A 27891-nucleotide genomic window follows, 5' to 3' on the forward strand; every position below is an offset into this window, starting at 1 on the left:
TCAATGTCCATGTTTCACTTCCATATGTCACTGCTGGTCGTATTATGGTTTTGTACATTTGGATTTCGGCACGCCTTGAGAGAAGCTTTGACCTCATTAGATGTTGAATGGCAAAGAATGATTTATTCCCCCCAGTATTCGTATTTCAACCTCCCGTTCTCCTGTGTTTTCACTGGTAATTGTTGCTCCTAGGTATTTGAATTCTTTGACCACCTCAAAATTATGATCGTTTATGGTAATGTTTTATCTTATTCGCTGTTGTTCCTTTTTTGATACAACCATGTATTTAGTTTTTTCTTCGTTTATTTTCAGGCCTACGCTTAGTGTTGCTTCTTCAAAGTTCGATACTATATCCTTAACTTCCAGTGTTGTCTGTGCTACTGCATCTACATCATCTGCAAATGCGAGAATAATCTTTGCTCCTCTGGCAGTTATGTCCGGTTTGACTCTGGTATAGATTTTTCGCATTGCATATTCCAATGCTAGGTTAAATATTAATGGGGACAGCGGGTCTCCCTGTCTGAGTCCGGTGCTTATGCCGAAAGCCTTTGAAGTTTTGCCTCCTATTTTAATTTGTGCAAAGGAATTGTTGACACACATTCGCGCAATCATGGTCAGCTTCTTTGGTACGCCTAACTCCATCATTGCATTCCACAGTTTTAAGCGATCTATGGAATCATATGCTTGTTTGAAATCTATGAAGATCTGGTGCACTTCTTTATTATATTCCCAATACTTTTCTAGCATTTGTCTGATAGTAAATATTTGGTCGATTGTTGATCTTCCAGGCCTAAAGCCGCATTCGTAATCGCCAATAATTTCCTCTGTATATGGCAGTAATCGTTTTAGTACAACTGAAGCTAATATCTTATATGTAGTACCGATTAGTGAGATTCCCCTGTAGTTGCCACATGTATCCTTTCTACCTTTTTTATGTATTGGCATATAATACAGCCACTCCATTCTTTTGGCATTATTTCTTGTTCCCAGGCTTCTTTCATTAATTGGTGTATTTTAGTTCTAAGTTCATGCCCTCCTTTTTTAATCAGTTCTGTATCAATATTGTCTAGTCCCAGGGATTTGTCATTTTTTAGGGTTTCTATCGCCGTGATAATTTCTTCCAGGCTTGGCGGGGGTACTTCCATCTCGGCCGTTTGGTACTCACAATTTGCTTTATTTCCATCCGCGTCTACCTGGACATTTAGAAGACTTTCAAAGTATTCAGCCCATCTTTCGATTATTTTATTTTCAGCTGTAATCATTTGCTCATTTTTATCTCTCACAAAGTTCGGTGTTCTTATATATGCACCTTTCTTATGTTGTCTTACTTCTTTGTAGAATTTTCTATTTTGCTTGCTTCTGTGTTCACGTTCTACTTTTTCAATTTGTTGTTGTAAATGTTGTCTCTTTTTTCTCCTTACTGTTCTTCCGGCTAAGGCTCTCTCTCTATTGTATTGTTCACGCTTTTCATCCGTCGGGTTTGCTAGGTAGTCGATTCTTCTTTTGTTTGCTTCTTTTAAGGTATCCTCGCATTCTTCATCAAACCATTTATTTCTTTTTGCTTTTCTCTTCCGACCTATACACTTCTCTGCTGCTTCTGTAATGATCGTTTTAATGGAATGCCATTTCTGGTCTATATTTTCTCTTTCATTTTCTTTCGTTTCCAACACCTGGAATCTGTTTCTCAATTCTAGAAATCGCCCCTCACAAAATATTCATTCTGCATCTTGGTCGTCTATTGTGTCTTGTCCAACTTTCTCAAGGTCAACATCATCGTCAACTGGGAAAAATTGTTCAGATGCTATGGAACTGCCTTCACTGCTGGTTTCGGATGTTTTTGATTTCTTCTGGGTTTTTCTTTTTTCGGCAATGTTGAACCCTCATTTACTGAATTTTCAAGTACTTTTTTTACGTTATTAAGCCTTTTACTTGCAGTTTTAGCGAGAGAATCTTCTAAGTCAGTTTTGTAGGAGAGGAGGTAAATATTTGTCATTTGGAACCTTTTCGTCTACGAGCGGATGTTTTTTTTTAAGATTGGTGTAGGGGATATTTTAAAAGTGACACAAATCTTGGAAAAGTCTCCCTGGAGCATAACTTTGATGGTTCTATGGACTCTTTGTCCATAAATTTGAAGCAGGTAGGTAGTGGTTGCATCAGCTTCCCTTGCAGAGAACCAACTACTCTTTTGGGAAAAGATTTGTTGGTTTCAGCATCGGAGCTTCCCAAAATCCGCTTAATTTTTGGGTACAATGACGTTTAGCGATGTCATGTTACACGTTTTTTACGCGTTAAATATGTTACTGTCAAATGGATAGATTCCCGTTACCCTAAATCCATTTGCAATTTCTCCCGACTGTAATTTTAAAAATGGCCACAGACGCTACGCTCTATTTTTTGCAACCTTTTTTTTGATGGCAAGGCAAGTGTATATGCATATTTTTAGTTTAATTGTAAATTTTTGAAGTAAATGAATATTGCAGTTATGAAATGGAGTGACTCAAGCGGCATCACATTTGCAGATCTATTGTTAGAATGTTGCTTACCTTTGCAAATCTTCGTTAACTCCTTGCAGTTTAAAATGTTGTCAACCATTGGTCTAATAAACCGTTGACATACCACTGGCACTAAACTGGGTACTTAACTCTGTATGAGCACAATCATTTGTTTGATTTTCTGTTTGATTTTCTTCATCATCATATGGTTGTGTAATTCAGGTTGTGTTTTGCAGTTTACGATCTCTTTACTACAGTTTTATCTGGTTTATTCTGTGACTGGAACGCCCTCCTTCCGTTTTCGATCTATTTATTTTTTGAGTCGCTGCTGCGTGCCTTTCCAATTGTTTTAGGTTAGCCCAATACTCCGTTAACAGGTTAAGTGCCACCATATTGAAAATTTTAATGTCTTCATTGGCCGATCATGTTTTTATAGTATTTCTATTACGTGTTAAGCAAAAATGGTAGAAGAGGAAGGAAGGCAAGTAGCACAGAGGAAAGCAACCAATACCTCATTGACATGCGATGGGTGTAAAAAATTATATTTCCTGTGTTTTTGTCATACATTACGTGACAAAAAATTAAATTACTGCTTTCGATGCAATTTTGATATAATGATATTACGTTTTGTTTTATAAAAATAAAGCTTATTTTGCCTAAAATGTGTTCTTACTTACTTACTTACTCACTTAGTCCTAAGCCTTTCTACCGTTAGGTGTAAGGCTGGTGGAGTTAAGTTTTGCACTGTTGTCTCCATGCTTTCCGGTCTTGTGTGAGATTTCGTGCACTTTCCCATGTCAATCCTTTCTTCTCAACTTCTTTTCTGATTTCGTCTACCCACCTAACTCTTGATCTTCCTCGTTTGTTTTTCCCTTGCACTTTCGTTTCAAGCAGTGCCCGAACCATCTTAGTTGCCCCTCTACTATTTTTTCGTTTATTGGTTCTAGTTTTAGGTTTTGTCTGATTGTTTCGTTACGTATTTTGTCTGTCCTCTTTCTGTTTGCTATTTTCTTTAGAAACCTCATTTCCATAGCATTGACTGGAGATTTTTGTCTCCCAGTCAATGTCCATGACTCGCTATTATACATGATTGTAGGTCTAACTACTGATTTAACGACTGTCGTTTTTACCTTCTCCGGTATTTCTTTTTTCCCCAAAAATGTTGTTTTCATAGTGTTAAATAAGCTTCCTGTTTGTCCCATTCTCTTATTTATTTCCATGTCTTGTTTACCGTTTGATTCAATTATTACTCCTAGGTATTTAAAATGTTCCACTTGTTCTAGTTGTTTTCCGTTTAATTGTATTGCGTGTGTCTTTCTCTTATTTGAAATTATCATTGTTTTTGTTTTCTCTGTATTTATTTTCATATTTATGTTTAACAGTTCTTCTTCTAGGATTTCTTCTTCTTCTTCTAAGGTTGTTCTGTAAGTCTTTTCTGTTTTCTGCTATCAAAACCATGTCGTCTGCAAATAGAAGCTCTGATAGTTGAGTCTGTTTCATTTGCCAGTATCCTAATGTTAGTTTTCTCATTCTTTTCTTGGCTTTCTTTATTGCTTCATCCAGTACCACTGAGAACAGCAGTGGACTTAACACGCATCCCTGTTTGACGCCTTGACTTGTAGTAAATTCTTCGGATTCCTCGTTGTTGGTTCTCACCGTATTTGTATTATTGTACATATCCTTTATTACATCAATTGTTATCCTGTCAACTCCTCTTTCTTTTAATGTCCTCCATACGTCCTTTCTTTGTATTCTGTCAAACGCCTTTTCCAGATCAATAAAGCATATATGTATTTCTCTATTTTTATTGATTACTTTCTCACTTACTTATCTTATCGTGAATATGTGGTCTTGCGTGCTTCTGTCCTTCCTGAATCCACATTGTGTATCTTCCATAGTTGGTTCTATTTGGCTTTTTATTCTTGTTTCTATTATTCTTGCGAATACCTTCCCAGGAATACTTGATATAGTAATACCTCGGTAATTATTACAGTTTCTCTTGTCGCCTTTTTTGTGTATTGGTAGTATAATGTCGTTCTTCCAGTCCTGTGGTATTTCTGCTCTCTTTATGATATCATTCATTAGTTCTTTCATGCTGTCCACTCCCTCTATTCCCATGAATTTTATCATTTCCGGGGTGATATGATCCTTGCCTGGTGCTTTGCCTAATTTAACTCTTTCAATTGCCTTTTCTAGTTCCTCTGTTGTTATGGGTTCTACTTTTTGTTCTTCATTTATTTCTTGTATCTCCACTATATTGTCTACGTCTGTATGATCTTTGAAATGTTCTCTCCATCTTTCCATTATTTAGTTTTCTTCTGTTATTACCTTTCCATTCTTGTCTTTTATATTCCGCATCATGTGTTCTGAGCTCTTTTGTCTGAGCTGTTTTGATGCGCCATAGAAGAGTTTTTGATTTTCTCTATAATTATTTGTAATTTTTAGTCCAAACTTCTCCCATGACCTTTCTTTTTCTGCTTTCACAGCTATTTTAACCTCTTTTCTTTTTTTCTTTATATGCCTCATAATCTTCAGAGCGCTTTGTACTTAGATATCTCTTCCATTTTTCTTTTTTGTTCTTTACTTTCCTTCGTATTTCTTCCGTCCACCATTCAGTTCTCCTCATGCTATTATTTATTATTTTTGTCTTCCCATAAGTTTCCTCAGCAGCTATGATTAAGTTGGTCTTGAGATTTTCCCACTTTTTTTCTATACGTGCAGTTTTTGCCTTACCTTTCAAAATATTGTCTAATTTTTATTGGAATATCTTCTTAAATCTTTCTTCTTTTAATTTGTAGCTTTTTACTTTTTCATTTACTACCTTTCTCCTCTTTTCTTCCTTTTCTTTTGCTGTTCTCATTCTCATTATAACTAGATGATGATCATTGCCAATCTCTAAGCCTCTTTTCACTTTTGTGTCTTGTAGTCTTTTCCATTTGTTGCTACTTACCAAAAAGTCATCTATGATTGATTTTTCATTTCTGCTTTCTTGTACTCTCGTGTATTTGTGTATTTTTTTATGTTTAAATTTTGTATTTGTTATAACAAGTTTATTCTCCATACATATTTCTATTATTCTTTCACCATTTTTGTTTAGTATTTCCTCTCCTTCTTTTCCCATGCATTCCTCAATTCCATTGTTATTATATGAATTTCGTATCATTTCATCTCATCATTTCTTACTATGAATATATAACAAAAAAATATATACAATTACGCAATTGTTACTTATAAATATTATGAGCCATGGGAATCCTCGTTGAAATCTCAGAAGCACAGGCTAAGTATGCTTTCTAGACCATCTGGCCAGGCTCGAAATGTCCCCGTGTATATGTAAATGTACACAGCATTTTCTGACGACATAGCGCGTGAGTCCACGTCCGCATCACGTAGCCCATATATAACTTTTATGTGTGAGTCCGTGTTGGCCTCTCATAATATTTAACCTGTTAATTGGCCTTTTGTTCTAAAAGTTTTTGGACCATTTGAATTAAATTACAACTTCAATTTTTCCCACACATTATCTTTATCTCTGGTAGACACAACATTGGTTTTTCTTTATTTTCAATGATGTCCTTGTATTTGGACACCAAGACAATCAGTTCCTCCTTTTCTTGGACAGAAAAGTTTACTCTTTTGTTAAATTTGTCCATATTCGTTTAACTGACAAAATAAAACTACTATGATAGGTACCTTAGTTTTTAAAACTATCCCTAAATTTTAAACTATTATATTTATTTTAAACTAGCAACAGAATAAATTTGCAAAATACATAAGAACAATCACCATTTACAATAAATATTGAAATGGCATTAAAGACAGCATCAAAAATGATACAAATGTTTTTCTTTTTTTGTTGTTTTTTCATTAATAACGAGTTGATAATTTTGCAAAGATTGTGCAAATCTTTGATAACTTAAGTTTTTTCTTGGTTAAGTAAAGACTTGTATGGCGGAACACAAATTTTAACTAAGCAAAACTTACGTAAGATTTTACATAGATCACGTTAATGGAACCAGACACAAATCTGTTATCGAATGGAACGATATCGATATTCGAATACTCGATATCGAAAAGACAGTATCGATAGTATCGATACTTTATTCAGAACCTTGTTAATCTTTTCTATTATCCCTAATTCGTATTATCTTTCATTACGATGACTAGATCATCTGCAAAAGCGTCTATATTCACCCCTACCCCAAGTTTTAGCTTTATTGTATATGGATATACACGGTGGATACAGTCAAAGGATTTATTTATCAGAGCCATGACCTATACCAAGTATCTCTAGTAGTCTAAGAGAGGGAAGAATAGAAATCCTAGAAATAGTATCGCACTCTTCCGAGAGTCAAACGAGAAAACAACAAGAAAAATGTTTTTAAAATATCGTTCAGTTTCATAGAATAAAAATAATATAGTTTGTTTTCCTTTCTCCGCTTCATTTGATTTTTTGTTCTTTTTAAGAATCCAGCAATATATTATCCATTGTGGACGTGTACGTGTATATACTAACATTTTTTTAGCAGGTGTATTATTGTGATATATTAAAGTCTCCAAGTGATGGTGCCACTAATGGGATTCGTGGAATCATATAGGCAGTTATATATTTGTATATTCATTGCATATTGGAAAACAGATTGAAAAATAGTAGTATGTACGTTCAATTTCACATACATCTGGCAAAACAAACAACACCTGCGCAAACTGAACATGTCAAACTTAAATTAAATATATTGGTATATAAACATATTGGTATATAAACATATTTTGTCTACCACACCATAGACCTCAGACTTGCGAAGTTGTAAAAAAGCTATAAATCACTGGTCACAAGTCACAATCAGACCAAAGAAAATTTCGATATTCTCACGTATTTATTATTTCCATAATTCTATTTTTATCCCCGTCGTACTTTCGTTAATTTATAATGTCCATATTTGATACTTTGCATACGCCTCAAATATATATTTTCATGTTGTGTATGTAATATCTGAAATTGAATATTAGTCGGCACCTGGATAAGTTTTGACTGCCATACAGTCGAGTTTACTAACAATAAAATTATTATTTTTTATGTTTTGATCAGCAGGGACTGCCGACAAAATCAAATCGGAACCTTTGACTGTCTAAACACAATACGCGGCTTCAGGTGTAAACAAATACTAAACACTTTGCCGCACTTGAAATCCGCTATAGGATATGGCCACGTTGTCAAACCTGTCTTTTAACAAAGAACAAAGCGGTATGTACAAATTACTGGTGCACGTACGAGTAATATATCCGACGTATAAAGGAAATTATTGTCATTGATAAGAGCTAGAAAAATATAAGCAAAAGTTTTAAGACGTTAAATATTTTTTTTATTAAACATCTGAGGTGTGCTTATGCCATTGAAATCTGGTCATACTTGACCAATTATCAATTCTTCTTTGACTTAATTAATAAAGGATACTTTAGTTTAGAGAGCTTAACCCTATGGTGTCCTCTTATTTTATTTAACAACTATGCACTAAAGTTAACATATATCACAAATCACAGCAGGGACTGGGACTAATCCAGATATCTGACATTTTTTTTAGTTATTATAGGCCTATATAAAGAAAACGTATATGTTTTCCCCATACATTTTGGCATCTTTTTTAATTATAAACAAGTGAGTGTAAAAATGCCATTTTTTCGATTTTTTGCATGTCATTGAAAAGCTTAATACTTGAGGTAAAATTACAAAAGTTTATCTTTTAAAACATAAAAAAGCTGTAAAATGGCGATTTTTAAAAGTTGTAAAATTAATTTGTTGCTTCAAAAACTGTAAAATAAGACAAAATCGTTATTTGTTTATACCTAATATTGTTCTGAAGCTATTTTCTTGTGGCATTTTAAATTAATTACTATTTAAATGGGAATAAGCCACAATTAAAGGTTAAAATAAGTTTATTGACTTTTCAATTTCCACTTCGGAAATCGTTCTCAAAAGAACGATTTCCGAAGTGGAAATTGAAACGCCAATAAACCTATTTTAACCTTTAATTGTGGCTTATTCCCATTTAAATAGTAATTGTTTATACCTATTGTAAAAATCAACATTCTTCTTCTCATGGCGCCGTCTCCTTTCGAAGGTTGGCGATCCAAATGGCAATTGTAGTTTTGGAAACTGCTGCGCGAAAGATTTCTGCGGATGAGCGGTCGAACCATCTCCTCAGGTCTTTCAGCCACGGGTTCTGGCGTCTTCCTACCGATCTTTTGCCCTGTACTTTTCCTTTCAGTATACCTTGAAGTAATTCGTATCTTTCGCCTCTCAACATATGACCCAAGTATTGCATTTTCCTCTCTTTGATTATTCTTAGTAATTCTTTTTGTTTACACATGCGACGAAGTACCTTCGTCTGGTGGGTTATTAATATAAATATTAATAACTCTTTGTACCCATGGAATTCTTAACATTCGTCTGTATATATACATCTCAAAGGCATCTATTCTTTATTCTATTTCAGAGTCTATTGTCCAACTTTCACAGCCATACAGTAAGACAGAAAAAACGTAACATCTGATCATTCGGATTCTAAGCTGCAGACTAAGGTCTGATCTTGTAAAAAATGTTTTCATGCTCATTAATGCTTTCCTTGCTTGTTCGATTCTTGATAGGATTTCTTTTCTTGGATTACCTTGAATTTACCTGTTCTACTATTTGACCCTTGGCATACACATGTACGTTTATTGCCTGTTTATGTCTTTGAAAATACTAAAGTTTTAGTTTTGGAAACGTTTAGATGTAAACCGAACATTTCGCTGTAGTGAACTACCATATTTATTATATTTTGTAGTTCTTGTGCGTTGCTTGCTATTAAGACGGTATCATCAGCATATCTGATGTGTATGCTGATTCCGTTAATCTTAATTCCACCTTGGACCTCGTCTAATGCTTCTCTGAATATAGACTCCGAATACAAATTAAACAGTAGCGGTGATAAGACGCAACCCTGTCTCACTCCTCGTCGGATTTGGTGCCAGTATAGTTCTGAGATAATTCGCAAGTCTTGTTCGTCAACTCCAGTTGTTCTCAGAATTTCGATCATCTTTTGATGGTTAACGCAGTCAAATGCTTTTCGATAGTCAATAAAACATGCATATACATTTACATTCATGTCTCCGCATCGTTGCGTTAACACATTTAAAGCAAAAAGAGCCTCTCGTGTTCCCAATCATTTAGAGGGATGGAGTTTGTGACTGAGTGAGCAATTTTGTTCGACACCAATATAGCAGTTCCATATTGATGTTCTGGGTCGGTTCCACCTGAATAGTATAAGTATTCATGTTTTATTTTTTATATTCCTGATCCAGGCCATCTTACTTCACTCATCTCCAAGATGTCTATTTTCAGTCTTACCATCTCGGCTTCAGTGTTTGCCAGTTTCAAGGACATAAATAAGCAGCGTACGTTCCAGGTGGCGATGCGTACTATTCGGTCGTCTATTTGTATTCTCTGTCCACTTTCTTGGGTAGTTGACGGGGGGATTCTTCGCACCCTCTCCCCATTTAAGGGGTGCCCGGGGCCATTTTCTTTTTCTCGTCTGTCATTTAGATTTGTGGAAAATATAATGGTTGATAAAAATCAACCTAAGCATTTGTTATTCCACCCAAAGTTGAGTATTGTGGTCCTTAACAAACCCCCAAAATTTCAGATCGATCCATTAATTAGTTTAATAGTTATTTTATTTGTTTATCCCAGATACTTTTTTTGAGTCATATTATTTAGAAAATAATGAAGATACAGTAATTCTACGCATACCAAATGAAAGTTTAAGATTTAAACTATTAATATACACAAAAAATGATTTTTACAACGTAAGACCCTTTTGTAAAATTACGGTTATTTTTGATTTATAAATATTTACAATAACTTTTAAACTACTGCTCGAAGATAAAATTTTTTTTATATTCGAAAAGTTATTCACGAATTAAGTTATATTATAGTTAATGAAGTTTAATAAGTTATATTTTTACATGAATTTAAAAAAAGTTATTCTACGATAATTTGGGACACAAAGTTAGTTTTTTTTAAATTCACAGCTAGTTTGTTTATAATAATTAAAGAACGCAATTTTCGACATTTGGAAGAAAAGAATACAAAAAGTTGTACAAACATTGCACTACAACAGGATCCTCTGTGAATTGTTAAAAAAAATGGTTCAAAATAAGACTAATAGCGGCGAGTGGAGGGGGAATCCACAAATCTACGCGTTCAAAAAATGAAAATGCATCTTCAAACTACTACAATTACGGATACTCGGATCTACGGATATACGGATCTACTCAACAGATTTAAATCTTTCTTGTTTCAACAGATTTTTTAATTATGTTGGTAATTCTGTGTAATTGGTGATTTGGAATAACGCTTAGGAGGGAGGGAACAGTTTTATGGCTTCCGTAGTAATTCCGTCCGGTCCAGGGGCCTTGCCTGTTTTGTTACTTTTATAGCGTACTCCACCTCGGCGCGAATAATGGGAGGGCCGGATAAATTTTCCATGGGTAAGTTAGTAGTGGCAGATTCGGTCTATTATCCGCAAAGAGGGACGAAGCATAGTTTGCCCAGATTTTAGCTAGTTCTTCCTGGGTATAAACGTAGCTTCCTTGATCATTCTTTAAGCGAGTCTCATGGTGTTTCTTGTATAACTCGTAGTATATACCGCAGTATATACCTTTATTATGTTATCGCTTCCTTCTCTATCCGTTAGGCTTTTTCCTGATATTTTCTGAGTATTCTCATCTATATCGTTTCTAGTAGTAGTTTCGTTTTGGATGTGTTAGGTCTGGTCTGCGTGTGTGTTATTACAGGTCTAATTACTGTTTTATAGATAGATCATTTATTTTGTATCTTGTCTTCAATTCAGAGAAGCCTACAGAATAATAGTAGCTTCCTATATTATCGGAAAACGTTAAATCTGACAACGCAGGGATCATATCGCTGTCCCGGAAGTATACTGACGCAATTGTAAAATTTTGAAGAATGCCTTTATTGTATTGAAGGGATCAAAACTGCATTTTCTATATATTTCTAAATCGTCATAATTGTACTTACAAAATCCTCCGTCATGGCGAAATTTATAAGCACAATTATAACGATTTACAAATATGTAGAAAATGCAGTTTTGATCCCTCCAATACAATAAAGTATTTTTTTTTTAATTTTACAGTTGTGTCAATATACTCCCGGAACAGCGATATTTTGTCACTTCTCATATAATTCAAGCGTTCCATACGCTTGTCTCATATTGTATGTTACTGTTTGCATATGTTTTTGAGTAATAAGATGGTAATAACTCTAAATTAATACCAATTTACTGGTCTAAATAAAAAATACATCCACTACTACTATGGCGAAGGTATTATTTCAACTAGATTGGCTTAGGACAGAGTTTCGCAATGTTTTTTGTTATAAAAATTATCAAAGTACCTCAACATATTGAAATGGTTGGCGACCACTGCATTAAAGTCTCTTGGTCATGTATTGACAGCCGCATAAAATATATTAATATACGGATGCGAAGTGTAACATGTACAGATTACCGACCATACAGAAGTTGTTTTTAAACAGACTTAATCTAAATCTAAACATGTCCGGCACAAAGTATAAATCCACTCGCTATGTCCGTGGTCACGTAGAAATTGATTTAGTAAAGACCTACGTTGGAAAGTTTTGTATGTTAATGAACATATGTCGTACTAAAATAGATATAATCGTGAGAACCGAAACCGTTCATAAATCTGATTTGTTTCTTTTATTGTATTATTTTGATACGGATGAACTTACCCTTCAAGGGAAATATGAATACACAGTTTATTTAAGCATAGGAGAAATGGGCAAGAAAATGGATAAATAATTGAAACAGATGAGTTTGAGCTATATAAATATGGTATTTACAGCAATTTTACCATGAACAACTTTATATTGAAAATATCAAACCATAATTGTCACGTCATTCAGCATGGTGACTTGGTTATCCAACTACGATTTTTTTTATATAGCTCTATATATTGGACGAACCATAAATTTAGTACCATGGCGTGTCACGTCAATCCCAAAAATAAGACGAAGAGAATATATTCTGTATTAGTTCATAGATCTTTCTGTATAGTGCCTCTCCACCGTATTTTATTTTGTGCATATTTTATCTTTTATCATCATCATCATCATCATCATCTTATTACTCGAAGCAACAGAAATGGATGTATTTAGACGATCACTTCGAATATCTAGGGCAGACAGAATTAGAAACGATGAAATAAGGAATCGAATGGGGGTAAATGGATCACTGGCAACAGACATAGAAAGGAAACAACTTATATGGTATGGCCATGTTCAAAGAATGCCAGAAACAAGACTACCAAAAATCGCCATGAAATGGATACCACCAAATCGCAAGAAACGAGGAAGACCAAAAAGAACATGGAAAGAGGGAATAACAAAGGCAATGAGCTCCCGAGACTTGACCGAAGAACAATGGAATGATAGAAATTCGTGGAAATTAGGCATCGGACAACGACGCAAGACGTTTTGAAACCGATATATATATATATATATATATATATATATATATATATATATATATATATATATATATATATATATATATATATTTTATCTTTCACTTCTGCATAGGTCAATTCTTCTTCTCTTTGATCTTGTTCCGTATTCATTATTGTTTCTCCTCTATTAGGTTCTTGATATATTTCTTCGAAATACTTCTGCCACTTTTCTGCTTCTATAGCTATATTAGCTGTCCGTTTTCGGTTACTATTAGTTTTATGTATTTGTACAATGGTTTTTAGTTGTGTCTTTTACTTTCTGTTTCTATCTCGTTCATATATTCTTGTTCTCTTTAATTTTTTTTTTAGATTTAAATAATTTCTTTGTCCTTTACCTTTGATCTTTGTATTTTTCCCGTTCCACTTCTTTGCTTGTGCTTAACCATTTCAATCTTGTTTTATTCCTTTCTTCCACTCCTAATTTGAACTCATCGGCAAACCAATTATTTCTTGTTTCATTTTGCATTTTGCCAAACACTTTCTTTGCTGCTTTGTTTATTCTTTGTTTGATTTTTTTCTTCTGTTCCTTCATTTGTTGTTCTTTGAACTGCATCTCTGCATTTACTTTTTTTACAAATATTCTTTTTACTTCTTTGTCTTTTAATTTGTCTACGTCCCATTTTCTCTATGCTTTTCGTCTTTCATTCTCCCTTGTTTTTATTTTACATTTTGCAATCACTAGCATATAGTCCGAATCGATGTTGACCACTCTATGAGATCTAACGTCATTTTTGTGTGTCTTTTTAATCATTACATGGTCTATTTGATTTCCCTCCAGAGTTCCTTGTCTCATCCATAATATTTTGTGTATGTTTTCATGTTCATATCTCGTGCTACGTCCATGTTTAATGCTGCTGCTAAATTACATAGTCTTTCTCCATTATTGTTTGTTGTGTTATGTATTGAGTTTTCACCTGCAACTTTTCTGAAGCAATTTTTTTGCCTATTTGGGCGTTGTAATCTTCTATAATGACTAGTATATCTTCTTCCGTGATTTTTTCGGCATTTTCTTTTAGTGTTTCATAGAACTGTTGTTTTGTCAAGTCATCACTTGATGGTGCATAGACATTTATTATGGACAACTTGTTCGCTTTGTTGTTTACTCTTATGTATGATATTCTTAGAGAAATAGAGGTCAATCCCCAACGAGATGGACAGATGACATTAAAAGAGTGACTACAAATTAGATTCAGATGGCGCAAAATCGGACTACGTGGAAAAGCATGCGAGAGGCCTATGTTCAGCAGTGAACGTTAGAGGCTAGTTAATGATGATGATGATGATATTCTTTCACTTATGGGTTTAAATTCCACAACTTTATGTCTCATTTCCCTTATCACGATAAAGACCATTTCTCCATATTCCTGTTTTTCTTCGCCTGTATACCATACTGTATAATTTTTCTTTTCGATTTTTTTTTGTCCCGCAACTGGTTTCCTGAATTTCTGCAATATTTATCGTGTATTGTTTTAACTGTGTGGCTAGTGTGGCGTCCTTGAGTTCCATGTTCCAGTTTTTTGTCATTCTCTTAATTCTCTTTCTTTTTTTTGTATTTTTCTTATTGTTCTGTACATACCTTGACTCATTTTTCTATTCGTTTACATTGTATGTTTCCTTTGCATCCACCCATTCGTTTTTTCTAGTTTTTTGGAGCATTATCAATTTCTGTGAGTTTATTTTCTTTTTCATTTCATTTCAGCACCTTGTCGTCTATTTCTAATTTCTGGTATCTATTTTTTTACTTTTGCTTCTTTTCTTCTCTCTTGTTTTGCTATGTCTTTGATTTCTTTTTGTATCTTTGCTTCCGTGGACATCAGCGCTGCATCTCTACCCACTCTTGGATATCTGAGTTTACCTTTTTTTGCAGTATTTTCTGTTTTTCTTTCCAGTTTTTTCTTTCTATTACACATTTCTTGTATCCTATTTTAAACACACTTAGTCTTAGTCTTAGTCTCTCTTCATGTTCTATGTCTTCCTCAATTCCTTATATGATTAATTTACTGCGTATTTTTTCTTTATCGATCATCTCTAATGTATTTTTCATGAGTGCTAATGTTATTTTTGAGTCCTTCGTTTTCTTTCTCCCATTTTTGTTCTTCCTTTTCTACTTCTCTTTTTAAATTTCATGTTTCTACTTTGCTTTGCTTAAGTTTCTGCTTTATATCTTCCAGTTTGTTTTTCATATCCTTGATTTCATCTTTAATTTCTGTTTTGTTTTCCAGGATATTTTCTTTAATTTCTTGCCTCACCTGGCTCAGCAATTTCTTAATCTCTTTCATGTCCATTAATATTGTACTTATTTTTTTTTATGCACGTGTCTGGAGCTTTCTTACTTTTATGTTGCTCTTCTTTGTCTTCTTACGCAAAATATACCCAAAAAATACGGAACGAAACCCATGTCCAAAAATCTCTTATCTATATATAATATAAAATCTAATATCTTGATTTTCTTTGATTAATCTCTAGAAATCTTTTCCTGGCTTTACCTGGCTATAGTTCCTTCGATACCAATTGCCTTGACTGTTCCTTATATCTCTGTGTTGAAGAGAGGGATCGCCTTGTTTACATATTTCTTATTTTTTTGATATCATTGTCATTATTTTTAATCTGAATATTTTGAGGAAGTCTTGATTTTGCATTCACACTAGTCCAAAATTCAGTATTATTTTAATAATTTATCATTAACTTAAACAAATTGGATGCAAGAAGCTCGATGCAAGAATTTTTACGGGAGGTCTACGTTCAGCAGTGGACAAATATAGGATAGTTGCTGAATTTAAATAGTCTCAGATGTTACGCACTTTTCAAGATTTTATCACTAAATTTTATCTTGCATAGATAATAGTTGAAGATTGTAAGTAATTTGGGGCTTACGAGATATTGCTTATATATTAATATTGACAATAATAGAGATTTTGCCGTAAAACTATTTTTGTTCATTTATCAAAATTATTTGCACGATTGTTTTTTTAATAAAATAACTGTTAAACTAAAAATATTCTAAAAAAAAATATAACTTAAAGTGTTACACTGTATACGTATAAAAGCAATTAAAAAATTACCATGAAAGAAATGTTTTAATGTTCTGTAACGTATGACTACTTTCATGCAAATAATGTTTTTCAACAAAGTAGAGATGAAGAGAGATGTGGTCAGTGCAACCCTATTCTGTTTTCTGAAAAGTACTACTGGCAACAAAATTCCAAGTTGCCCGCCACTGCATATCAAGCTTGATGCATGCCAGCCGGCCATATACCAGGTGTAAAGCATTGCTTGACACCTGTCCTCTTAAAAATCAATGTCCTACGGCAATTGTTCATTATAATTTTGACTAATGAAGTGAAAAAACCTTTGTTAAGATTTTTAATTGAACAAAAATCATATCTACTAGCCCTGATTGGTTTTATCTAGTTATATATTTAAAATCATATTTGGTTTGGGATATCGGTAGAAATTAATAAATAGACTAAAAAACCAATCAAACTACATCATCAGGAAAAGTAAAATATCTTAGAGCGTCATTTCTTCTTCTTTTAGAACATGCCCATCAATGGAGATTGGCGATAACTATCATCGTTATTAACTTCTCTTTCTCACTAAAAATTCATAAAGTGTTTATAGTTTTATTTAAATAATATTCACAGCTATACGCTATAAAAATACAAAATTGTTCAACAAAATGCTTTAGTGGCAAAAAATCCACATTTTAAAAGACTCCTGTAAATCTTTCCCACCATGTGATTTTTAGGCTTACCTTCCTACTTATTCTAGAAATATGACACCGTGCACCATATTACACCTATACTTATAGGCGGGTTTATAATGACTTATAGAGCCAATGTAACCAAGGCAGCAAAAGGGCGAAGATGATTCCTCTATTAAATTTACTTTTAACAATTTTCCTATTTGAAATTCTATTTCTCTTTGGTCCTCTATTGAGCATATACAGGGTGTTTCAAACAGGTATGTCATAAATTAAATCATGCATTCTGGGGACAAAAATAAATTGATTGAATCCAACTTACCTTAGTACAAAAGTGTACACAAAAAAGTTACAACCCTTTGAAGTTACAAAATAAAAATTGTTTTTTTGCATTATCTCCTAAATTACTTGACATTTTTTGTAATACTTTCTTGTTCTGAAAGCATTTTTCATATAAAAGAAACAACAAAATCTAAGCGCAGAGAAAAATTTTTAAGGGGGTGTGCAGCCCTAAATCCCCCCAAACTTTTGAGTACGTTCAAATCAAATGAATTTTGTGGCATCATTACTTTAACACATTATTTTTAGTTTTTTCCTAGTTGGCCATAAAATTACAATTAGTTTCTACGGATACAATTACAAACAGTTCCATCAATAATAGTCAATAATTTTAAGCTATCATTTATTGTGTGAATAAGATTAATATTAAAAATTTTGATATTACAATGGCCTACACATTTCAGGAAATGGCAAATATGCATTTAACTTTGGGTAAGTTCGATCAGATTAAATTATGATTTCAATAAACTATCGGGAATATCGTAGGTGAATGTGAAGGAAAAAGTGCAGCAACCGCAAGGCGTTATCCAGTAAAATACCCCAATCGAAATACACCCGATACGCGATAGACGATTATTTCTGACCATTGATCGTCGTTTACGGGAAACGGGTACATTCCAACCGCAAGTTGCTGGCAATAGTGGTCGTCCAATGATGGATAGAGATGGATAGGATGGATAGGAAGAAGTGAATATTACAATAATGCAAAATATGTGGTTTCTACAAGATGACGCTTCACCGCATTACAGTGATGAAGTCCGGGAATACCTCGCAGGCAGTATCCTGGTCGGTGGATTGGAAGGGGTCGTGAGGTACCTATTTCTTGGCCACCCAGAAGTCCAGGTCTTAACCCCATGGACTTTTGCTTTTGGGGGTTTATGAAAGAGAAAGTGTATTCTGTAACAATAGAGGACGAACAACAATTGAGGGTTAGAATAATTGAAGCTGCAAATCAATTTCGCCAGAAAAATATGATTTTTCAGCGCATTCGGTTTTCCTTATTAAAACGATACCGAATGTATTGAAGAAATGGGGGTCATTTTGAACATTTATTGTAATATCATATTTATAGAGGTTATAGATATTTTTTGTACTTGTTAATTCATTTAAGCCATTTATTTAGCTGCACGTAATTTTTTAAAGGTTAATGAAAAGGGCCGTAACTCAATAAAAACTGTTTTTTGAAAAAAATGATAGAAAGCAAAAAAATTTTAAAAATAATGTGTTAAACTAATGATGCCACAAAATTCATTTGATTTGAACTTACTCAAAAGTTTGGGGGGATTTAGGGCTGCACACCCCCGTTAAAATTTTTCTGTGCGCTTAGATTTTGTTGTTTCTTTTTTATGAAAAATGCTTTCAGAACAAGAAAGTAACGTGCGCATTTTTATTACAAAATGTCAAGTAACTTGGATTCAATCAATTTATTTTTGTCCCCGAAATGCGCGATTTAATTTATGACATACCTTTTTGAAACACCCAGTATAAGGCTTCTTTGCAACAAATTTATGTTCTAAAAGTTTAATGTGTGCTTCATTATTTTAAACCTGCCCAATGTCAAATTTATGTTTCGCAAAAATATTTTCATATTTATTTAGTAATATTTCTATTTTATTTCTCTGATCTGGCAATAAATGTACTAATTTTGCTTCAAAAAGCTCTGTGAGAATTCTCTGATTAAAGTTTATTGAGTAATATTAATATTATTATTAAATTTTTCAATCTTTTCTTCAATATTTGCATCCAATCTTTATTCTTGAGAAACTTCTAAATCAAAATCTTGTTTTATTTGAAAATTCAAAATATAATCTAATCCAAGCATAATTTTTTTAAAGCCTTTCTCTCTATTCGGATTGTCGAATATACGCCTCTCCTAATTCTCACCATTCATCTCTGTTCTTTGTAAGACGTTTCCACATTGGCCTTGCAGTTCTTTTAATATCGTCGCTCGCTCCAGTGCATTTGCGGTCTTCCTCGTGGTCTTTTGGCTTCATATGGCTGCCAATTCCCGATTTCTTTATTCCATCGGCCATACTTAAGACGTTCGTTATATCCAGCCCATTTCCATTTCAGTTTAGCTGCCTGTTCGACAGCATCTTTTACTTTTGTTCTATTACGAATGTCTTCATTGGTATATAACAGTCTTCAGTCTTCATTGGTCTTTGAGTGAGATACCCAGCATCTGTCGTTCCATAGCTCTCTGAGTTTTTCTGATCTTCTCCATGTACAGGATGGAGAATACAGGAATTAATCACTTTAGTTCGCAGTCTTTGAGGTATATTTTTATTTTTAAGTACGTATGAGTACGTACGTCTTCCGAATGCTGCCCATTCCATTTTTACAGGTCTGCTTATTTCGGTAGTCTGATTTTCTTTGCTTACCTTGACATTTTGACCCAGATATGTATATTCATCTACGTGTTCTATCCCTGTCTCTTGGATGTTTATCATAGGTTTGTCATCTTTGTTTGACATTAGTTTAGTTTTGCTGAAATTCATTTTCAGTTCTTTTTTTTAGAAATTCTGTGTGTAGCTCCTCAATCATCGTATTCAATGCATTCCACTATTAGTACTTCATCATCTGAGTATCTAAGATGGTTCAAGTAATCTTCCGTTAATAGGGATTCTCTTATTTTCTACTTCTGAGCATGCATTTAATAGTTCTTTTGTTATGACTTCATTGATTTCATTTAAGCTAAGTTTATCTAGATTTAATACTTTTGCAGGTTTTAACTTGCTTTTATATTGTTCTGTATTAGATTTTAGTTTATCTGTGTCTAAGATCCAAGTTTTTCTAAAATTATTTCTATTTTTATTATGTTTTATCTCTAATTTGGCTCTAACCATTAGGTGATCGCTACTTACTGACGCCGTATTTATTACTGTTACGTCCTGTATGATATCTGTTTTGTTACACAGTATGTAATCTATTTCGCTCCGAGTTTTCCGTCCGGGGATAGCCACGTCCACTTTCTTTGAGGTTTTTTCTTATAGAATGTGTTCATTGCATAGTATTTGTGGGCTTGTAGGAAGTTAACCAAGGTTTCTCCTCTCTCATTTTAAGTCGAATATCATACTCGAAATAATCATCATTAACTACAAAAACCTTTTTTCTCAATTTTAATAATTTTCATTTTTGCAACTAATTTTCCTGTAAAATTTGTTCTGCCATTTATCGTTTAAACATATTCCTGTCTTCATGAATATCTAATCTTAACTTTATTGTCGCCTTCATCTATTATTTAGGAATACTTTTAATTTAATCATTGGTAGCAAATCTAGGTGTTTTTTGGTATGTTACTTAATATGGTATGTCATTTAATATATATATATATATATATATATATATATATATATATATATATATATATATATATACATATATATATATATATATATATATATATATATATATATATATATATATATATATTATATCAGTGTTAGCCGAACGATAAATATGTGAACAAAATATAGTGACTAGTCGATTTCAAACTTTTTTTGCGTTTGCTTAATATATTTTAATCTGCCTCTGCTATCTAGGAAAAGGGCGACCTGTTGATCCCTAGGATATGCGTCGGCGCATAGAAAATAGCGCGAGTGCGTGTTGTTATGGCTCGTGCCACTATGTTAAGATAAAAACGTGTGTGCTGCAGCTGTCGATACCGACATTGTATATAATATACCGTGCTTTATATTTATCTGTCAGTCCATCAAAAGCTTCTTTGTCTCGAATTCTATCGAAAAATTCGTATGTTTACCTGAGTTACCGGTATCAACAAGTATCCTTTCAGAGTAATGGTAAATAGACTATTATTATAACTGAGCTTACAATTATATTAAATGGGACATGTAGTTCAATTTTGTATAAAAAGTACAACAAAAGTCGGCTATATAATTAAGGATCAATAATGCGGTGACATTGTAGACAATATTTAATATAAGATTGGTTATGGAGGGTGTAATAACTCAATACCTTTAATTACCACCCTCTTTAGCAATCCTCTTCCTTAGGAATGTTTCCTTTGGTGTCTCAGAAATTGCCAGTTTTCAATTAGTTATTAGTAATTTTATTATGTAATAGGGAAAGCTAAAAAGTATTTAAACGTAAAGGAAAGGAAAGCATTATCTATGCTTGAATACGTCTAAAAGATACTTTAAATAATATTTAGATACTTTATTCTTTTCTTTTTGCTTAGACAATCTTATTTCACTAAAAACCAAGCCCAATAATAAATCAGAAAGAAGGAAAGACTACGTTTAGATTAAAAAGAGAGACTTTGGTAGGTTTCAAATAGGTATGCAAGCATGCGTGTTCAATGAACATATGAGTCGCCTATTATAAAAGTGGCCAATCTCCAACATGATCAACTTTACACGAATCTCGAGAACTTGTGACACCTTTATTTCGGTTACGATTTGTCTAATTTTTATAATTTATTGTAAATATGTAATGAGGCTTTTGTTTACATTTTTTAATAATTTATCAAGTTTGTACTTAGTTTAAAATTCAAAAAGGAATATGAACTTTGGCGATTATAATTAATATTGTCACTTTGGTTAATTTGGTACAAATTTCGCTGCCTCCAAGTTAATTGAAATGGGTTTAGTTAAACCAAAAGTCATTCTTGTCTAAATTAATTTTATTAATAAAATTACAATGACAGCGTCATATTTTCTTCGCTTTGTGGACCACAGATAAAAAAAGTAGTTTCTTAGGTACAAAACATGGATCTACCACGTGGTAGCCTTTTTTTTAGCGGGCGTACAAATTGGAGATACTTCCTGATATTTTTTAAAATTTGGGGAAAACATTGCAGCAAGATTGCTCTTTATAGAGTTTATTATTAGAATGCAACCAAACAGTGCTTTTTTTCTTTGCAGTTTTCTTAACTGCAAAACAGTATTCATAGAGTGTCCAAATATCTAGTAATAAACGAAATAATGATATGAAAGGAAACTCAATACTTATTATAAACACACATCATACGACATAAGTTTGGTCTTCTTACGATGATAATTGAAGGGCTTGGAAGGTCAAGGTGCTATGTTACAAATAATTGAAAATGAGATAATCCAGGTTAAAGTTTTTTTGGTTGCATTTTTACAAGAACATGTTAAAAAAACTCAAATTTTGAATCTAGAATCTTTTGGATAACAAAAGTTCTTGCGAGCAATTTTTTTTTGAAAAACATACATTTCACCCTTTAAAAAAAATTAAAATATGTACATAGCACCTTTGTCCACCAACCTATTAGGATGTAGGGTACATGAAAACAAGTACGTGGTGCTATGTGTAGATAAGAAGACAAGCCAAAGTTACAAATTAGAGCTATATTTTACTTAAAATAAATCAAAATAACATTCTGTTAGCCAATGCAAAAATGGTATACAAACATGTAGGACGCTACCATTTTTAATTGCCCTGCAAAGTTGCTTCGTAATACCATCTGTGTTCAAGGGGTACATATGGCAATAACTGCTTGATGTCTTCTTTTCTTTCTGCAGACAAACTGCCAATCTTCTTGTTTATTCTTGGAACTACAAAGTTTGGGGATATAACACACATAGTTTTATTTGTCTTATTGGTAGACCTATAACGTCGAATATCCACTTTCTTGAACGGCATATTGGGGTCGTAGCTATATTTAAACAGATAACTACCAAAGTCATCTACCCTTATCCATTTGATGCCATCTCTAAATTGAACAGTCTCTACAAGAAGATCCTTTTTCCGGTTTACTAGTTTTAGAGATGTAGCTAATTCCTCAATATTCCTAAAATGGGGTTCCATATTTATAACATGGTTTCCTTTGGTTGTTTGCAGTATTATTTGTCGATACTCATCTGGTAAGAATAAATTAGGCTGTTTCCGTAGATACTCTTCGATGCGACCAAAGTCACGATCTGAGTCTAGGTAAGAGTGGCCCACCTCTGGAAATTTATGGTGTATAGTTTTGAAGTACCCTTTCAAAATCATTTACTGGTACAGACAAAACTAATCTGGAAATTCTTATTTTGTCCGACAAAAGAAACGGACCACACTTGCAGATGATTTTTTTCTTGAAGTGTTCTATCACTTTCAATCGCACTCAATAGTGAACTTGCAACTTCTGTACTGCCACGATTTGCTACGTTTTTTGTCCAGGTAAAAAATATACTCCTGTCTACATTTTTTGAAATTATATGCAGGCCGAGATTGTAAAACCACATCTGTCTTTTATAAAAAGCTTTTTGATGTGGACAAACTAGGCAATGGCATAGTCTCTTGCAGGTCCATAGTGAAATATGCAATATCGTTCAACACATTGGCACTTTCCCTGTCAGCTTTTTGAGCCTCAAATACAGATTTATAAAAATCAATATGTTCTTCTGAACATTGTCCACTATCACATGTACTACATGTATCACTCTTAGGTTATCCAATGGATAAATTGAACTCGTAATCATAAATAAATCTGTACATGGACTCTTTTACTAAGAATTCGTCTGAAACTTGGTCTAGTCTGCATTATTCAATGTAAAGTTTGTACATTTTAGGTACGGACAACAACGGTGATAATTATTTTTTGTTTGGATTGTTGGCTCTAGAATAGTGAGACAACTCAGCAGGAAACGAAGCAATATGTTCCATAACATATTTTTTTACATCTGGATCAAGTTTAATAGGCCTGTTCTTATACTTGCCCCGTTTGTCTAACACTCGGCTCTGACAAACCTTTTTTTATCTGGTTTTGGATAAGAAATACTTTCTTTCTGCCTATTTGGTACAATGACATTAGGGCTGATTTACAAATTGGCACATGAGTTTCATTTACTGTAATAGTGTACTTAAAAGATGCAGTTTTATGTCTGTTTGCACCCTTATGTTTTCGCTGAGGTTCACTTATGGAAATTGATTTAGAAAGAATTACATTTTTCCCGTTAATATCATGTTTGTAGAAGTCATTAAAAATTGATACTCTTGTATCCTTTACGAGATAAGTAACTTTCTCCACATTCTCTTGCTTTAGCAGCCACATTTCTTTTCCATTGTTGTTTGTTTTTCTGTCGTTTCCTAGACAATTTTTGTTTTTTTACTTGTGGTTCTACATCTAAATGAGCCTGGTCACTATTAATAGGGCTACTCACCACTCTATCCTCAACACACCTGCTGTTTGCAATTGAAATGGGAATTTGTAGGTTTACCACATCACTTTCCACATCAGACTGTGCATGTATTTTTGCTGTAGAATTTGTACTTGTTGAAGGAGATTATATAAAATTAGTTTTATCTCGACAAGAAAGAAACCTTCTAGAAGAGGAAATGCGAGCACATCTTGTATAATCATCATCACCATTATCCTCACTATCACTAACGATATCTGAGTCCGGTACATATTCATCACTTGATGGATCGTCGAAAATGATGTGAGAGAAACAATATTTTAATTTATTTGTAATGGTAATTTACTGTAGTATATTATTTTAGGTTAGTTATTTCATCAAGCTTATCTTCATAACTGTCTTCTTTTGCCTATTTAAGAGCCAATTCTAATATTTGTTTACTTCTTCTCATCTTGCACTTTATTTTACAACGTCAACAAAGCACAGTGACTAAGTGGATGAAGGTGTTATGTGCATGCTGAAGACACATGGCACCTTCTCCCTCCAAACATTCTGCATATTAGTGTATCATAACCCCTTCACCAGCTGAATAAATACTAAGTTATGGCTAGAAGTGAATGGGAGAGAGTGCTATGAGAAATAATAACAGATAACGCCTTCATCCACATAGATATCCCAATTTTCAAGCAAATGTAACATAACACCTTCACCTTCCAAGCCCTTCAATTATTTCGATTCGTCAAAATAATTTACTCTTCGCGTAGCCTACGAAAGCGTGGCGCACGTGCGTGGTTTACTACAAATGCAACGCGGCTTTACGTTAGGTTATGTGAACTAGGAAAGCAAGCGGCTTTAGCTGACCATGTAAGGTTTGATTAGATTAAGTAAGGCCAGCGAGCCAAGCGATTGCGATTAGGTGATGTTTACGCAGGTTAATAATAATGACACCATTATTAGGTATACTTAATTAAAAAAAAATAAGTTTTATTGTTTTACAAGTACAAGTGTACAGAGACTGGTGATAAGTGACAAGTAAGTCATCAGTCATCAACAAAAAGAAAACGTGTTGGCAACATACACAAAATAATTATAGTACTCAATTGTACAGCAACAGGTGACTAGTGATATACATTTTGCATTACATTTTGAATAATCTTCTTGTAACTTCAGCAAAACGTTGGGCGAAACTACATGACACAAAAATAATTTATTATGTGTTATGCTAAATAATAATATGTAAAACAGTGGTCAATACACACTAAAAGTTTTAATTTCCTACAAATCCGATTATGTTCAAATTAAAAAATCTTCTCACGATATTTAAATATATTCATTATTGATTTCTTGAATATTTATATTTAAAAGGAACAGTGAAACATAAATAAACAAATATATGTTTTTAATGCAGTATAATAAATAAGTCTCACAATCTGCTCGGTATATAATGATATTCAGCTGTTCATCTGCCTATATATTATCGGTAACTTTCATACACCTCCTCAAAATATGGTCATGTTGTACAACTTACTTAAAGCAAGTGACATCAAATATTTCTTCATTATAAACATCATTCGCTTTCACCTTACAATTAAAAAAATACCGCACACAAAAATGGTAGAAAGGCTTAACATTTTTTAAGATATTTCGACGTGGACCATCATAAGGCCATCTACGACATTGCAGCTGTCACTTCTTGGCAGAATCGGTTCTGCTGAAGAAAAATTGTATAACCGAAAAATATTCAAAACATTCATTATTTTATTCTTAGCATATTACTTAACTATACCGGGTAATTAATTGGTATATTTATTCCACATTACTTACATACATGATGTTTGATCTATATTCCGTTTGAAAATTATTGATAGCGCAGTTTTTATGACACAGCAAATTATCCTTAACGTAATATCATCGACCGGCGACAAAGAATTAAACAATTAAAGTATTTTCCACCTAAGAAGACCGCTTTGCAATTAAATGCTCGTAACTTTATTACTAGCGGACCAGATAAGCGGCGATATATTTTACACTACCTTTATGAATAACATTTTACTGCTCTGTTGTTTCAATCAGCACTGCTCAACAAGTTATCGTTTATTGATTTTAATATTTTATTGCAATAGTTCGAGTACGGAATATTTATTTAAATAGTGAATTTATTACATGTTAATTTTTTTTAATTTCTTCTGACGTATCGTGTAATGTAGGTTTACCCAATAATCAAAGTTATGCCTTTACAAGAACATATTATTTAAAAAATAAGTAGTACCATGTGTCATAATAATTTTAATCTCCTTTATACATACGTTAAAAAATTGTTTAGTAATGTATTTCTTAAATCCACACAATAATTGAAAAATTAGTCATGCTATTTAAAAATATCTTTCTGTTAACGACACTGTTATCATTTTACACTTCTGTTTATCGTTAAAAATTAATTGATGGTCGTGGGTTGTATTGGTGTTATTTAATAATTTAGCAAAATACATAATCAGCAAAAATCTTATTTAAAACATGCGAACGGTTTTTGCAATCACAATCAATGCAGTGTTTATGCTTGTTTAGGATTGGCTGTTAGATAATTTGTGTTCTATTGCTTCATCTGTTGTACAACCCTCGTCCTTTTTAGGGCGTAGTAGTTGTATATAAGTACCTATTTTTTTATAGTAGTGTAGTGCAGCAGTACTTTAAAGTAAAATAAGTAATTTGGAAGAAAATAAAATACAATCGAAACGTAGAGTGTTATCTCCAGAATAACGGCGTTTAGTTCTGAAAGTCGAAAGTTATTTCAATTTGGAAAAAACTAATATGGGTTCATTGAAACGCACATGCGATGCTTGCGATATCTCAGAGAGGACATTCCGAAGAATTAATAACATGAGTGAGGATAAAATAAATAAAGTAAGCAAGAGAAATCGTCGACATCCAAAAACTTAAAATTTGTACCAGTCAATTAAACTTGCAATTAAAAATATGATATATAATATGTATAAAGCCAAAGAACATGTAACAATTAGTGCTGTGTTACAAAAAATAAAAGACAAGGAACTGTGTGATATTAGCTTAACAAGTTTGTGGAGAGTGCTGAAACATTTAGATCTTCGATATAAAAAGACAAATAATAGACTATTGTGTAAACTCTCTAATGTTGTTTCAAAACGTTGGCATTTTTTAAGAAAATACATTAACAATAAAACGTCTGATAGTCCGAGGAAAGTTGTATTTTTAGATGAAACTTGGATTTTCGCTAAAGGAAATATGTCAAAATCATCCTGGCAAGACGGCACCACGAAATGTTATGGTAATGGTAAACGCTACATTATACTTGATGCTGGAAATGATGAGGGTTTTATCCTGACGCTAGTTTAATTTTTTCGTCCACAAAGAATACGGGTGATTACCATGGAAATATGGATGCAAATATTTTTGAAGAATGGTTTGAATATTGCATATAATAGAATCAGTACAGAACTGTTCCAGGTGATCCCAGTCAAACAAGCGGGTTTTTGGCCAGAACGAAGCTGCGCGGACCAGGTAATGTCACTCACCACCTACATCGAAGCGGGTTTCCAAAGAAGACTTAAAACTTCAGCGGCATTTGTTGATCTCTCGGCAGCTTACGATACAGTATGGAGAGAGGGCCTTATACACAAAATTCTCCGTG

At 33.2% G+C, this 27891-nt stretch overlaps 1 protein-coding gene across 1 annotated transcript in view; it reads left to right on the forward strand.

Annotated features, from left to right (window-relative positions):
- The window catches only part of Delta (neurogenic locus protein delta), a 453254-nt gene that overhangs the window by 182662 nt on the left and 242701 nt on the right, over nucleotides 1–27891 (forward strand). The gene's annotated exons all lie outside the window — the stretch shown is intronic.

The sequence above is a fragment of the Diabrotica undecimpunctata genome, chromosome 10 (assembly GCF_040954645.1).
Source record: "Diabrotica undecimpunctata isolate CICGRU chromosome 10, icDiaUnde3, whole genome shotgun sequence".
Lineage (NCBI taxonomy): Eukaryota > Metazoa > Arthropoda > Insecta > Coleoptera > Chrysomelidae > Diabrotica > Diabrotica undecimpunctata.